We start from the raw sequence: 13,662 nt of genomic DNA, 5'->3' as shown, positions 1-13,662 counted from the left end.
AGTCTTATAAACTCAGCTTACATACTTCTCTGGTGAACAAATAAAATAGGCATCCAGGAACTGACAAGTCATACTGAAACAAATTTTAAAAAGCCTCTTTAAAATTTATAGAGGCTTTGCTTTGTATTATTGTAACTTTCCAATTCTGGGTAAGAGTTTATATACACACACATTTCAAGCAATTGCTTTAGCAAAACGTGAGGACCATGTGAAAATATTAAAAAGACCCTTGGGACAAGGAGTGACAATTCTTAGTACATCTGACATTGGGGAGAAAATATGTCATACGCAGAAATGAAAGGGAATTGGAGGCTGGTGTAAGAACATCTTACTCTAGCTTAATGTGTTTTGTGTATTTTAATTTTGGAGAACACAAAATGTAATCTGTAATGTTCTCCAATATGTATTTTGGAGAACAGAAAATGTAATCTGCAGTCATTTAAGTAAAGCTAAAATGATACTTGATTTGTACAAACTTGAGAAACATATCATTTGTAAAACTGATTTATTCTAAATTTAAAAAGCAAAGATCTGTTGATAGTTAAAGAAAACTAAATATGTGTTATATTGGCAGTAGTTATAATTAACATAGTTATAGATTTGTGTAAAGTTATTTTATAAGCTGCCTCCAGATTGTTCAGTTAATATCAATAATGCAAATTATCAATGACTATTTTTGTTACAGCTGGTATATAAACATTTCTCTCAGTGTGACTCTTTGTTACTGTGAAGATAATGCTTGAAGATACTGATGGCGTATGCCATCAGTACAATGTTAACACAAAGTTTTGGCATAAAATCTCATTTGCATAGGTAAGAAATTAAATATATGAACAATTATATTTATGAATAGATTCACATAATTTTAAAATTCAGATCCTCAAAAAGGACATCTACAATGTGAGCCACTATATTAATAATGCTTTAAGAAATTCTAAAGCAATGGAAAGGCAGTCCATGCATGAATTATACTTGCAGGCAATAAGTAAGGAGTTAAGGGTATGAGAACTGTGTCAATTATTTTTTATGTGTTATTTCTAATAATCAATCTTAAAAACTCATGAGATTATTATAGTAACATAAAGATAGATTATTTAGAATTTTAGAAAATAATAAATGACACAGTTCTCATACTCCTAACTCCTTTGCATTAAAGTGTAATTGATATATGGATTGCCTTTGCATTGCTTTAAATCTTGGGCTTTAGAGAATTTACTATGGTTTTGCTGTGTTCTTGACTCACCAGACTGATGCTTAAAGAATGCAGGATTCTCCATGACAACATATCTAAAATTATTCCTAATATTAAACTCATTTTCAAAAATATTTAATAAAAATCATAACAGAAGTTGCTTTCTCTCAATACTGAGTATCATATCAAATCCAGTATTTTTGTATGCATAGACCTGTATGTATATTACATTATACATGTAATATACTGTTTAGCCAAATATTCATTTTTTAAAATACTCAATTGAGGAAAATATGAGTTATTCTATCCCCAAGTCTAGCTAAATATTTTGACGCAAATCAGTCTGGATAGAATTCTGTACAATATGTTTCTGATGACCTAGAAATTTAATGTTTGGACAGTAATTTTTCTGTAGTTACATTATCTTTAAGGTTGGCACACTGAGATTTTAAATACAGATTGAAGAAACTACTTTTATAGATCCTTGTCTCTGTGCTCATATGAAGAATCAGTTCAATAGTGTATGAAAGCAAGCCACTAAATGGATAAAGAGAATAAATAATTAAAGGGGTACAGGGTCATTATAAGAAGATTATGTGAGAAAAAGATGAAGCAGTCTGATGGGGGGAAACAATCCAAACTGAATTCATAACATAAATTGTTAGCTGTTAATAACAGCAATAACTACTATTTACAAATGGATGAAAGACTCAGCCCTAAAATAAGTAGCAATAATTATATTGCTATTTACAAAGTATATATACTTGATTGTAACTGAAATATTTGCTTATCTTAGCAGGCAAGTATTATATATAATTATATACAAACTATATATATATATATATATATATATATATATAGTTTATTTTCTAGAAATAATTTAGACTGAGTGGATATTTCATTAATAAAATATTATTTTTCTATTTTTAAATTAAAAACCTCAAAATTAATTGGGAAGGTAATCATACCTTCTTGGAACAGAGTTAGAGCCATAAGTATTGCTCCATATCCTAGGTACATTTGTAATTTACTAAGCACACATACACACATGTATGCACCGACTTTACAATGCGGCAAGTCATTGAACAAATATTTCTAAATATAGATTATCTTTTCACGTATCAAATTTAAGTTAAATGTAACCACATCTATCCTTAAAATACATTGTTATTCTAAATTAGATTCTGACTCTTAGAGAATTTTCTGTATCAAATGCGTGCATAAGCAACACATTGCAAAATAATAGACTTGCCTTTTAAGGAGAAACCCAACTCCAGAATGTCGTGTCTGCTGTATTGCTTATAATTCAGAAAGCATGCTAAAAACTTATAAGTAAAACTCAAAACCTAGATTATCCTACTGAGGGCAGCCCAGATAGTTACAAACAATCAGAAATATACCTACCATATGAATATCAAATTGATGTTCAGAGAAGATAATACAAGTATATGTAATGATGTGATTCTACTTAGTCATAATTAAAAACACTCCAGAAATCATCTATAAAAGGTTTGTGGTAACATGAGATGCCTCACTTGCAGAACTATCACAGTTCAGGTTTGGCATTTGGCCTTCTGTTTGTCACGAAGTCTGTTCTAGGTTATTGCTGCATATTGTATGTACTTAGTTGCAGCAATGATAGAAGCCAGTTTCCATATTACGGCTAATTGACTGTTGGCTTGGGATGTATCCTGGATCCCACAAAAAGTGACGTTATATGGACCACTGGATTCATATTATCAAAAGATTTTATTTTCTTTTGCTGATCCCATCAGCTTGAGCACACATACACACACATACACAAAGCAGGCAGCTTGCTAAAACACTCCAAAAAAATACTCCTAATTAAAATAAATCACTTTTGTCATTTAATATACAAACTGTTTCTTTTACAAGGTCTATCAAAAAGAGATTATATATTAAATATCAAAGTGAATTTGCTTGTTTTGAGTTTAGACAGTATTTTGGGATTTTATTTTGGCATTGTAGATGGTGTGGAATGTGTGTTTTCGATCTTTTTATGTCTTTGAATGTTTGGATAATTTACAGTCATTGACATTGTTGACAAACCACAAAAAAAAAAAAAAACATGAAAATATCAACTTTAGGACTAAGCTAATTCAGTTTGGTCTTGTTTTCATTTGTTCTTCTCAAATGAAGTCTAATTTATCGTTCACAGTCTGGAACTTAAATATATTAAAATGTTGAGTTTCATTTCTTTAAGTAAATAGCATAAAAATGTGGTGAGATACATATGTGTATATATACATATACATATATATACACACATATATATCTATATCTTATTATGATTCTGAAATGACTAGTTGCTACTCCAAGTCAAAGGTCTTATGAAAACTTCTCCTTCATACATATGTCGTATATTAAATGCAGATTTCTAAAAATAATTTAGATTCAAGTCATGTATTAATATGCTCTGTGTTATGATACAGTGGACTTTCTATTAAGTCTACATTTGGCACTACATTATCTATATAGCATTGTTTTGAGGTAAAGATTGACTCTAGTGGCAGGTACTTTTGAGACTCCATGATTATGTAAAGGTTAGATGATTTTTTGTTTTAATCAGATAACAGAAGTTACAGTCTGTTACTTTTAATTACTACCCATACTTTACAAGTGATAACTAATTTTAAAAAATATTTTTAATTAAGTATTGCAAGCCAATATTGAAAACCTAAATAGAAAAAGCATTTGCTATAAAAGTCTCTATTTTAATACTTAAAAATTACTTTAAAATGTAATGATAACAAGTACTTGAAAGATATGTCTAAGGGAGTAATTCTCAAATTTTATTCTGCTTTGAATTTTGTTCTTATATGTAAATCACATCTGAGCAAAACACTTCTTACTATTTTCAGAAATGCTCAAAAATGGGAAAGTGTGAAGTGAGGTGATGTTTCTGTGAGATGGACATGTAAAAATACCAAAGTCAAGTCACTGCTCCCTTCCAAAAGGATGACAATACAAAACATTACAATGTCATTGTTTTCCCTGGTCCTGACCTTGAAGTAATTTATCCACTTCAATCAGGTGGTTTCTCTCAGTGTGGCTGAGTCCAGGGCTTTTACGGCCTCACAATAGGGGAGTGCATGCTGATTGGTTTGCGAGTATGCAAAGAAAGGCTAGAGCAAAGGCATCACTCAAAGGTGGGCACAGCAGTATAGAAAACCATTTAGTAAAGGGTAGGCATATGTAAAATAGGTGAAGGGTGGGAATCAGAGAAATACATGCCAAATAGGAAAACAGGTTCTTAATCTGGTCTGTGGATTTGACTTGCAGCTTGGCTTTCAGGGTTGTCTTCGACTTATAGGTGGGATTTCACTGACCCACCCTATCTGCCTGGGAATTTGTCTGCCTCCTGACACTATCAGTATTCCAGTTCTGGGTATGAGAGAGTAAACACATTCAACCCTGCCAATCTGACTCAATGAAGCTAAAAATCCTAAACATGAAAAATATGTGTGGGGTCCAAAAAATAAATAGCAGAATACTTGGGGTGAAAGACCACAGTTGAAGATGACACTAAATCAGTAGTGAAGTAACCTATATATTTTTTTCTCCGGGATTTGTTGGCCTGAAATCAAGGAAACCTACAATGGAAGGGGGCATTTCTTCAAAAGTTGCTGCCTAGTTCAGGCCTGAGGAGAGATAAAGAGGTTTCCTAGAAGCCAGAACAAGGCAGCAGGAACTGTGGGAGGTGGACATTCTTCTGTGATTGGAGAGGCTATAGTATCAAGTGTTGATGGCAATGTTCTGTTAATTTTTTCTTTTTCTGTACACGTGACATTAGTCATAAATGCAGGCACAATGACAAAGAATGTACAGCAGTATACGGTGTATAAAATCCCACCTTTCTAGCTAGAAGATTTAAAAGGTGACTTGCAGGACATTAGAAGGTGGTAGGATATCACAGAGAGAAAGGAACTTGAGAAAACCAATCTATAAAGATAGTTTTGAAGTTCTGGGATTACCCCTCTCTTGATCCCAAGGTATGCACACAACTGTCTTCTGTCTTAAACAGCAAACCAAAGACCCTGAGAATTAAACTAAGAGACAGATAACCACCCAGTTCCCAGACAGCTTCAATGTCTAGCACACACTGGAAATAGTAAAAAAGTTATAGTGAAACACAATCCAGAGAGTTGGTTAGAAATTGTGCCATAAATCCAGCCAAAGTTTTTTTCTATAAAGAAAAGGTTAAAAACCCACCAGTTTTTTTTTAGATGTGGTAAACCTCATAACACAATATTCAAAATGTTCAAGACGAATTAAAATTATTCATTATACAAAAAAGCAAGGAAAATATCAACAAAGAAATGATAAAATTATTTATAGCAATGATGAGGTGACACAAGTGTTGGAACTGAGAAGACTGTAAAATAGCTATTAAAAATATTCCAACAAATAATGAAAGTGGACATTCTTCAAATAAGTGGAAAACTAGAAAAGCTCAGCAGCTTAGTAGGATATAAGGATGAAATGGAAATCTTATAACTAAACAAAAAAATCATATATTTTTAATGCTCTGCTGTATGGGCTTAATAGCATAATGGAGTTGACATAGAAAAGAGAAAGTGAACTTGATGTAGATGAATAGAAATTATCCAAACAGAGACAAAATATATTAGGAAAAAATGCTCAGTGCCTGAGGGCATGTGGGATAATTTTAAATGGATTCAGAAGAAGACAAGAAATAGCATAGTGCAGGAAAAATATTTGAAGAAATATTGAATGAGTACTTTTTCAATTTCTGGAAAGAAATTAATCTACAGATTCAAGAAGCTCATCAAACTTCAAACAGAATAAACCCAAAGAAATCTGCATTCACACCAGTTATAATAAAAGTACTGGAAGTTTAAGACAAAGAAAAAAAATTTCAACATTAGCCAGAATATATAACTTACTGATTGTAGGAGAATAATAATTTGAAGGTTGACGAATGTGACCTCAGAATTAATTTATAAAAGAATGAATGAAACAAAAATTTTAAAGTCCTAAATAAGTAAATAAATAAACTTTTAGTCTGTAATTCTATATCCAGTGAAAATATTCATTAGGAGTGAATGACAAATAAATACATTTTCAGATAAAGTAAAACTAAGAAAAATTGTGACCATTAGGCCTGCACCAAAAGATTCAGTAAAAGAAGCTTTCCAGTCAGAAGGATACCAGAAATAAACTTGGAACATCAGGGATGGGGGAGCATTAGCAGCAGAAATGATAAATAGCCAGGTAAACACACTAGACTATTAATCTCTATTTGAGTTCTTTAAACTATATTTCATGGCTGAATGAAAAATAATAACATTATCTGATGAAATCTGATGCATGTATTATTAACATATGACAAATTTATTGTGAGGAGAGGTAAAGCAAAGTATATTTTGCTAAGATTTTTATTTTCACTGGAGGTGATAAAACATTATTTCGAAGTAAAATGCAAAAAGGGAAGCATATAAATTGTAAATTCCTAGGACAATCACTAAAATAACTATACAAAGAAATAAAGAAATACATGAAATAAATTTAAATAAAATTAAAATTTGAAGATATTCAAATAACCCAAAAGGAGACAGGAGGGAGAAACAGGAGGAAGCAAGCAACAACAAAACGCTAGGCCTAAATTGAAAGATATCAGTAACTATAGCGAATGCAAATTCCCTAAACATGCCAATAAAATGTGTTTCATAATGTATTTTAAAAATGTAAAAGAAAAAAGATCATGCCTATAAAAAGTCACTTGACATGAAATATATAAGTACAGTGATTCAAGAATGGTAGTGTGAGTTGCTTCATGGAACTTCTCAGTGAAACAACCATAAAGAGTGGAAACAACTATTAAAGTCTGAAGAGTCTTAAGGAATTTCAGCAGAGAAATAGTTATTCAAGAAAACATACTGAATCTTAGTATGAAAAATAAGTCTCTGACATTTGATTCACAACCTTTGCCTTTTGTTCCCTGTCTAGCTCAGAAAGCTTTATTTCAGGTGGGTGCAACCAACATGACAAGGCTTAATTTCCCCCACAAACTCTCAGTCTAGAAAATACTATTTCTACCTAGCCATCAGTTTTTCTCATCCCCCACTTGATCTAGTTGTGTGTGGCAGAAGCTGTATTCCAGACACGTGCAGCCAAAATATCTGGTGCTCCATTTCTTACCAAGTCCCCACTCTTATAGAAGAAGCCATATATAAGATGTGGCAGGCTGAGAATACTCTGCCCCAATCATTCTAGCACCAGCTCACTTTTTGAGTTGAGCTTCCACAGGATCAGAAGTAAGCCAGAGAAGGGATAACATTGTTGCCAAGCACCCCATTTATATTTGAGTTGTCACTCCAAGAAAAGCGGGGCACAAAGCAGGGGCGCAAAGCAGGGGCACGAAGTTTCTGCCCAAGTACAGAGACAGGTCATAAAAACAGAGAGCCCTGTAGCTTTCCTAAAGAGAGAATTTCTTGGGATATAAATAACTTGTTTGTCATTGTAACAGCAGCAATATCTGTTTTGCTTGTTAATGCGTTTAAAGAACAGCCATGAGTTAGTTTAGCTTATCTTCAAAATAATAGGTAATGAATTGGCTTAATACTTATCTTTAAGGAGATATTTAAAGGTAGAGGAGAGTGCTTTTAGAACTGTAACATAAAACAAAGGATCATATTACCCAATAAGTATAGTTTCTGTTGTATACCAGAATGAAAATGGGAAATTTCTCATTAATAAGAGCTCTAGGTTAATGGTTTCACATGAACAAATCTAAGTTGAGATTTTTATGTGGCAACAGTAACGTGAATGGGCAAAAAAAAAAAATCAGTCCTTCATTATGAAGTTCTGTCTTGTCTTTTCTTGGAGGATAGTCTGTCAGAATGAAAAAAAAAAGAGATAGCTTCAACAAAGTAAATGAATCTCAAAGATATAATGTTGAATAAAAACAAAGGAGAGAAAAATAAAAGCTGAGACCATTTAAATAAAAGTTTAAAAACAAAATTAGGAAGTCCTAGCCAGAGCAACCAGGCAACCTACCTCTCTTCAGAGACAATAACATTCTGTATCTAGAAAACCCTAAAGACTCCTCCAAAAGGGTCCTGGGGGTGACAAACAATTTTAGTAAAGCCCAGAATACAAAATTAATGTGCAAATATAAGTAACATTTTTTATCCACCAACAACATTCAAGCTAAGAGACAAATCAAGAATACAATCCCATTTGCAATAGCCACAAAACAAAGGAAATGCTTATGAATACATCTAAGTAAGCAGGTGAATGATCTCTTTAAGGAGAACTATAAAACACTGATTAAAAAAAAATTAAATGACACAAATGAATGGAAAAACACGCCATGCTTATGTATTGGAAGAATCAATATCATTTGGTACTATTGCCCAAAGCAATTTACAGATTCAGTGCTATTCCTATCAAAATACCAATGACATTCTTCACAGAATTGAGGGGAAAAAAACTATTCTAACACTTATACGGAGCCCAAAAAGAGCCCACAAAGCCAAAGCAATCCTAAGCAAAGAAAACAAGGATGGAGACATCACACTACCCAACTTCAAAGTATACCACAAGGCTATAGTTGACAAAACAACATAGTACTGCTAAAAAGTAAATAAATAAAGACACATAGACCAATGGAACAGAATTGAGAACCCAGAAATAAAACCACAGACCAAAAGCCATCTGACTGTAAAGTCAACAAAAAAAAGCAATGTGGGAAGGAATCCCTATTCAATAAATAGTGCTGGGATATCTGGCTAGCCATACACAGAAGAATGAAACTGGACACTTGAATATCACCATATACAAAAATTAACTCAAAATAACTAAAGATTTAATTTTAAGTCCTCAAACTACAACAATGCTAGAAGAAAACCTAGGAAACATAATTGTAGACATTGCAATTGGGAGGAAATTTATGACTAAGTCCTGAAAAACAATTGCAACAAAACCAAAAATTGGCAAGTGGGACTTGATTAAACTTATGAACTTCTGCAAAGTGAAATAAATATTCAACAAAGTAAACAGACAAACTACAAAATGGAAGAAAATATTTGCAAACTCTGCATCTGACAAGTGTCTTAATATGCAGAATCTGTTAGAATCTTAATTCAACCAGCAAAAACAAGTAACTCAATTAAAAAGTGGGCAAAGGTCATAACAGACACTTCTCAAAACAAGATATACAAGTGGCTTACACACATTTGAAAAAATGCTCAACATCACTTTCATCAGAGAAACGCAAATCAAAACCATGATGAGATACCATCTCACACCAGTCAGAATGGCTATCATTAAAATGTCAACAACACATACTGGCAAGGCTATGGAGAAAAAGAAATGCTTATGCATAGTTGGTGGGAATGGAAATTAGTTCAGCCACTGTGGAAAGCAGCTTGGATATGTCTCAAAGAATATAAAACAGAACTACCATTCAACTGAGCAATCCTATTACTGGGTATTTGTTAAAAAGAAAATAGATTGACCTACCAAAAAGACACATCCACTTGCATGTTCATCACATGTCAGCTCTCTAAATTTCTTCGGTAAGATTTTCAGTTTCTTTAACCCTGATATTTGAGAACCTCTGCCTAATGTATGTTTTTTGAAGACTAATTTAGAACAGATTCAGTTCACAGCAAAATTAAGAAGAAAGTACAGAGATTTCCCGTGTATCTCCTGCCCCACATATACCTAGCTTCACACATAATCAAAATCACCCATGAGTGCTGCATTTACTACAATTGATAAACCTACATTGATACAATGTAATTATCCAAAGCTTATAGTTTACATTAGGATTCACTGGTGTTGTATAGTATATGGGTTTGGATAAATGTATCAATCATTACAACATTTATACAGATTGACTTTCCTGCCTTAAAAATCCTCTGTGCTCCACCCACTTACTCCTCCTTTCCCTCAACGCTTGGCAACCACCAATTTTGTTAACTGTTTCAATAGTTTTGCCTTTTCTGTAATGTCATAAAATTGGAATCATATAGTATGTAGGCTTTCAAACTGCTTCTCTCGTTTAGTAATAAGCACTTATATTTCCTTCATGCCTTTTCATGGCTTATTAACATATATGTTAAGTGCTAAATTTCCGTTATCTGTATATACCACAGTTTATTTATTTATTCCACTACTAAAGGAGTTTTTGGTTGCTTCTAAGTTTTGGCAACTTAGTTGAAACAAGTTGCTATAAACATCTGCATGCATGTTTGTGTGTGGATACAAGTTTTCAATTCCTCTGGGTAAATATCATGGACCATGATTGTTGGATCATATGGTAAGAATGTGTTTATTTTTGTAAGAAACTACCAAACTGTCTACTGAAGTGGTTATACTATTTTGTATTCTCACCAGCAATGAGTGAGAGTTACTGCTGCTTCACATCCTTGTCAGCATTTGTTATTGTCGGCATTCCACATTTTGGCCAATCTAATAGGTATGTAGTGGTATCTCATTGTTGTTTTAAATTTCAGTCCCCTGATGACATGATGTGGAGCATCTTTTCAGATGCTTATTTACCATGTATATATCTTCTTTAATGGTTGTCTGTTAAGGTCTTTCTTAATAATTGGGTTCTTCATTTTCTTATTGTTGGGTTTAAGAGTTCTTTGTATATTTGGATAACAGTTCTCTATCATGTGCGTCTTTTGGAAATATTTACTCCCCGTCTATATCCTGTCTTTTTATTGTCTAGACATTGTCTTTCACAGAGCAGTTTTTAATTTTCATAAAGTCCAGCATATCAATTATTTTTCTCATTGATCATGTCTTTAAAAGTGTCATACATAAAAATTTATCACCACATCCAAGTTCATCTAGGTTTTTCTCTAATGTTATCTTCTAGGAGTTTTATAATTTTTAATTTTACATTTCAGGTCTATGCTTCATTTTCCATTAATTTTTGTAAATAATGTAAAGTCTTTGCCTAAATTCATTTTTTAAAATTTTGTATTAGATGTCCAGTTGTACCAGCATTATTTGTTGAAAAGACTGAAAAGATTACCTTTGTTTTCTTCTCTTTTTTTTCCTTTTTTTTTTTTCTTTAGATGGAGTTTCTAGCTGGAATGCAATGGAGCAATCTAGGCTCACCGCAACCTCTGCCTACTGGGTTCAAGCGATTCACCTCTCTCAGCCTCCCGAGTAGCTGGGATTACAGGAATTCGCCACCATGCCTGGCTAATTTTGTATTTTTGGTAGAGACAGGGTTTCTCTATGTTGATCAGGTTGGTCTCGAACTCCCGACCTCAGGTGATCTGTCCACTTTGGCCTCCCAAAGTGCCGGGATTACAGGCCTGGGCCACTGCACCTGGCCAAATACTACCTTTTATCTGTTGTATTATTGGTTTTACTCCTTTAGCAAAAATCAGTTCACTATATTTATGGGGTGGTAGATATTTAGATCCCTAATTCTGTTCCATTTATCCATTTTTCTATTATTTTACCCATACCACAATTGTCATGATTAATGTAGCTTTATGGTAAGTCTTGAAGTCAGGTAGAGTCAGACCTTCAACTTTGTTCTTCTTCAATGTGTTGGCTATTCTGGGTCTGTTGCCTCTCCATAAAAACTTTAGATTAGTTTGTCAATATCCACAGAATAACTTTCTGAGATTTTGTTTGGATTACTTTGCATGTATTGATCAAGTTGGATATACTAGATTTCTTAACAATATGGAATTTTCCTATCTATGAACATGGAGCAGCTTCCCATTGATTTAGTTCTTTGATTTCATTTATCAGAGTTTTATAGCTTTCCTCTTAGAGATTTGAGATTTGTATATATTTTGTTGGATTTATAAGTAAGTATTTTATTTGGGGAGTACTAATATAAATGAGGTTTTCTTTTTTTTTGTTGTTTTTCTGGGTTTTTTTTGAGACGGAATCTTTCTATCACCCAGACTTGAGTGCAATGGCATGATCTCAGCTCACTGAAACCTCCGTCTCCCGGGTTCAAGCAATTATCTTGCCTCAGCCTCCTGAGTAGTTGGGATTACAGGAGCTCAGCAACGTGCCCAGCTAATTTTTGTATTTTTAATAGAAATGGGGTTTCACCATATTGGCCAGCCTGGTCTTGAACTCCTGACTTTTTGTTCTGCCTGCCTCAGCCTCCCAAAGTGCTGGGATAACAGGTGTGAGCAACTGCACCAGGCCAAGGTTGTTGTTTTTTTGTTTGTTTGTTTTTGTTTTTAATTTATTTCAAATTATATTGTTCATTGTTGATATATTGGAAAGAGATTAACTTTGGTATATAAACTTTGTATTCTGAAACTTTAGTATAATTGGTTATTAGTATCAGGATTTGTTTTTTTCTTTAATTTGTTGGATTTTCTTCATAGATTATAATGTCGTTTGTCACCAAATTTAAGTATCTTTTTACAGAAACCGATTTCCCTGACACATTTTGTTTTTTAACTAAGGTTTGTATTTCTAAAAGAACAGTTTCATTACATCATTAGTATTAGTCATGTTTAAATAAAATAATTTTTTTTTGGACAAGTCAATTAATTTTAAATCAACTAATCAAATAATCTGACCCAATACCCATGCAATCAGTGCTCAAAATAAACTGATTTTTTTTTGTGCATTGGTATTAATAGATTTAACTTAAACTATGAATACTCTTTATTATAGTAAATGCAGCTAAACCAAAATGGCAATGCTACCTACACACATCACTTCATAAAATAACATTCCAGTTTTTAATGAGGGAAAATTCTGTTTCCAGTTCTGGAAATATAAAAATGACCATAAAAGTTACCATAGTTATTAGAAAAACTTTATAACTTTTTTTTTTTTTAAAGACAGGCTCTCACTCTGTTACCCAGGCTGAACTGCAGTGGTGCAATCACAACTCACTAGAGCCTTGATCTCATGGACTCAACCAATCCTCCTGCCCCAGCCCCCTAAGTACTTAGGACTACAGGCACACACCACCATGTCTGGCTAATTTTTAATTTCTTTGTAGAGGTCAAGGTCTCACTGTGTTGTCCAGGCTGGTCTCAAGCTGCTGGGCTTAATCGATCCTACTGCTTCAGCATCCCAAAGAGCCGGGATTACAGGCATGAGACACACACTGCCTAACCATTTCTCTCTTCTTTTCTATCATTTTTCATTCTCTGTTCTTTCAAATTTATAGGTCAATTAACTATAATAATTATTGCTTGGGAATAAAGACATGGACTTGACATAGGCATTTTCTCTTTGAATAGAAAAATATAAGGACATTATTAGCTTTAAATTATTTTTCCAAAGGTTTTTAATTAAAGTTTTTTGACATTTAATAAAAGTTTTCTTTTGTTTTGCAAATCTATTTATTTACTATATACACAGAATGCAAGTTGTTGAAGAAATTGTCTGTTGTAAATCTTTTTTGTTTGTTTTCTTGGGCAAAACAAATACCCCATAACTCTCTGAGCCAACCATAGAAGGAGATCCCT

This window comes from Sapajus apella, unplaced genomic scaffold (genome assembly GCF_009761245.1).
Source record: "Sapajus apella isolate SASKATOON/1434 unplaced genomic scaffold, GSC_monkey_1.0 scaffold7, whole genome shotgun sequence".
Classification (NCBI taxonomy): Eukaryota; Metazoa; Chordata; class Mammalia; order Primates; family Cebidae; genus Sapajus; species Sapajus apella.
This window is presented reverse-complemented; position numbering follows the sequence as displayed.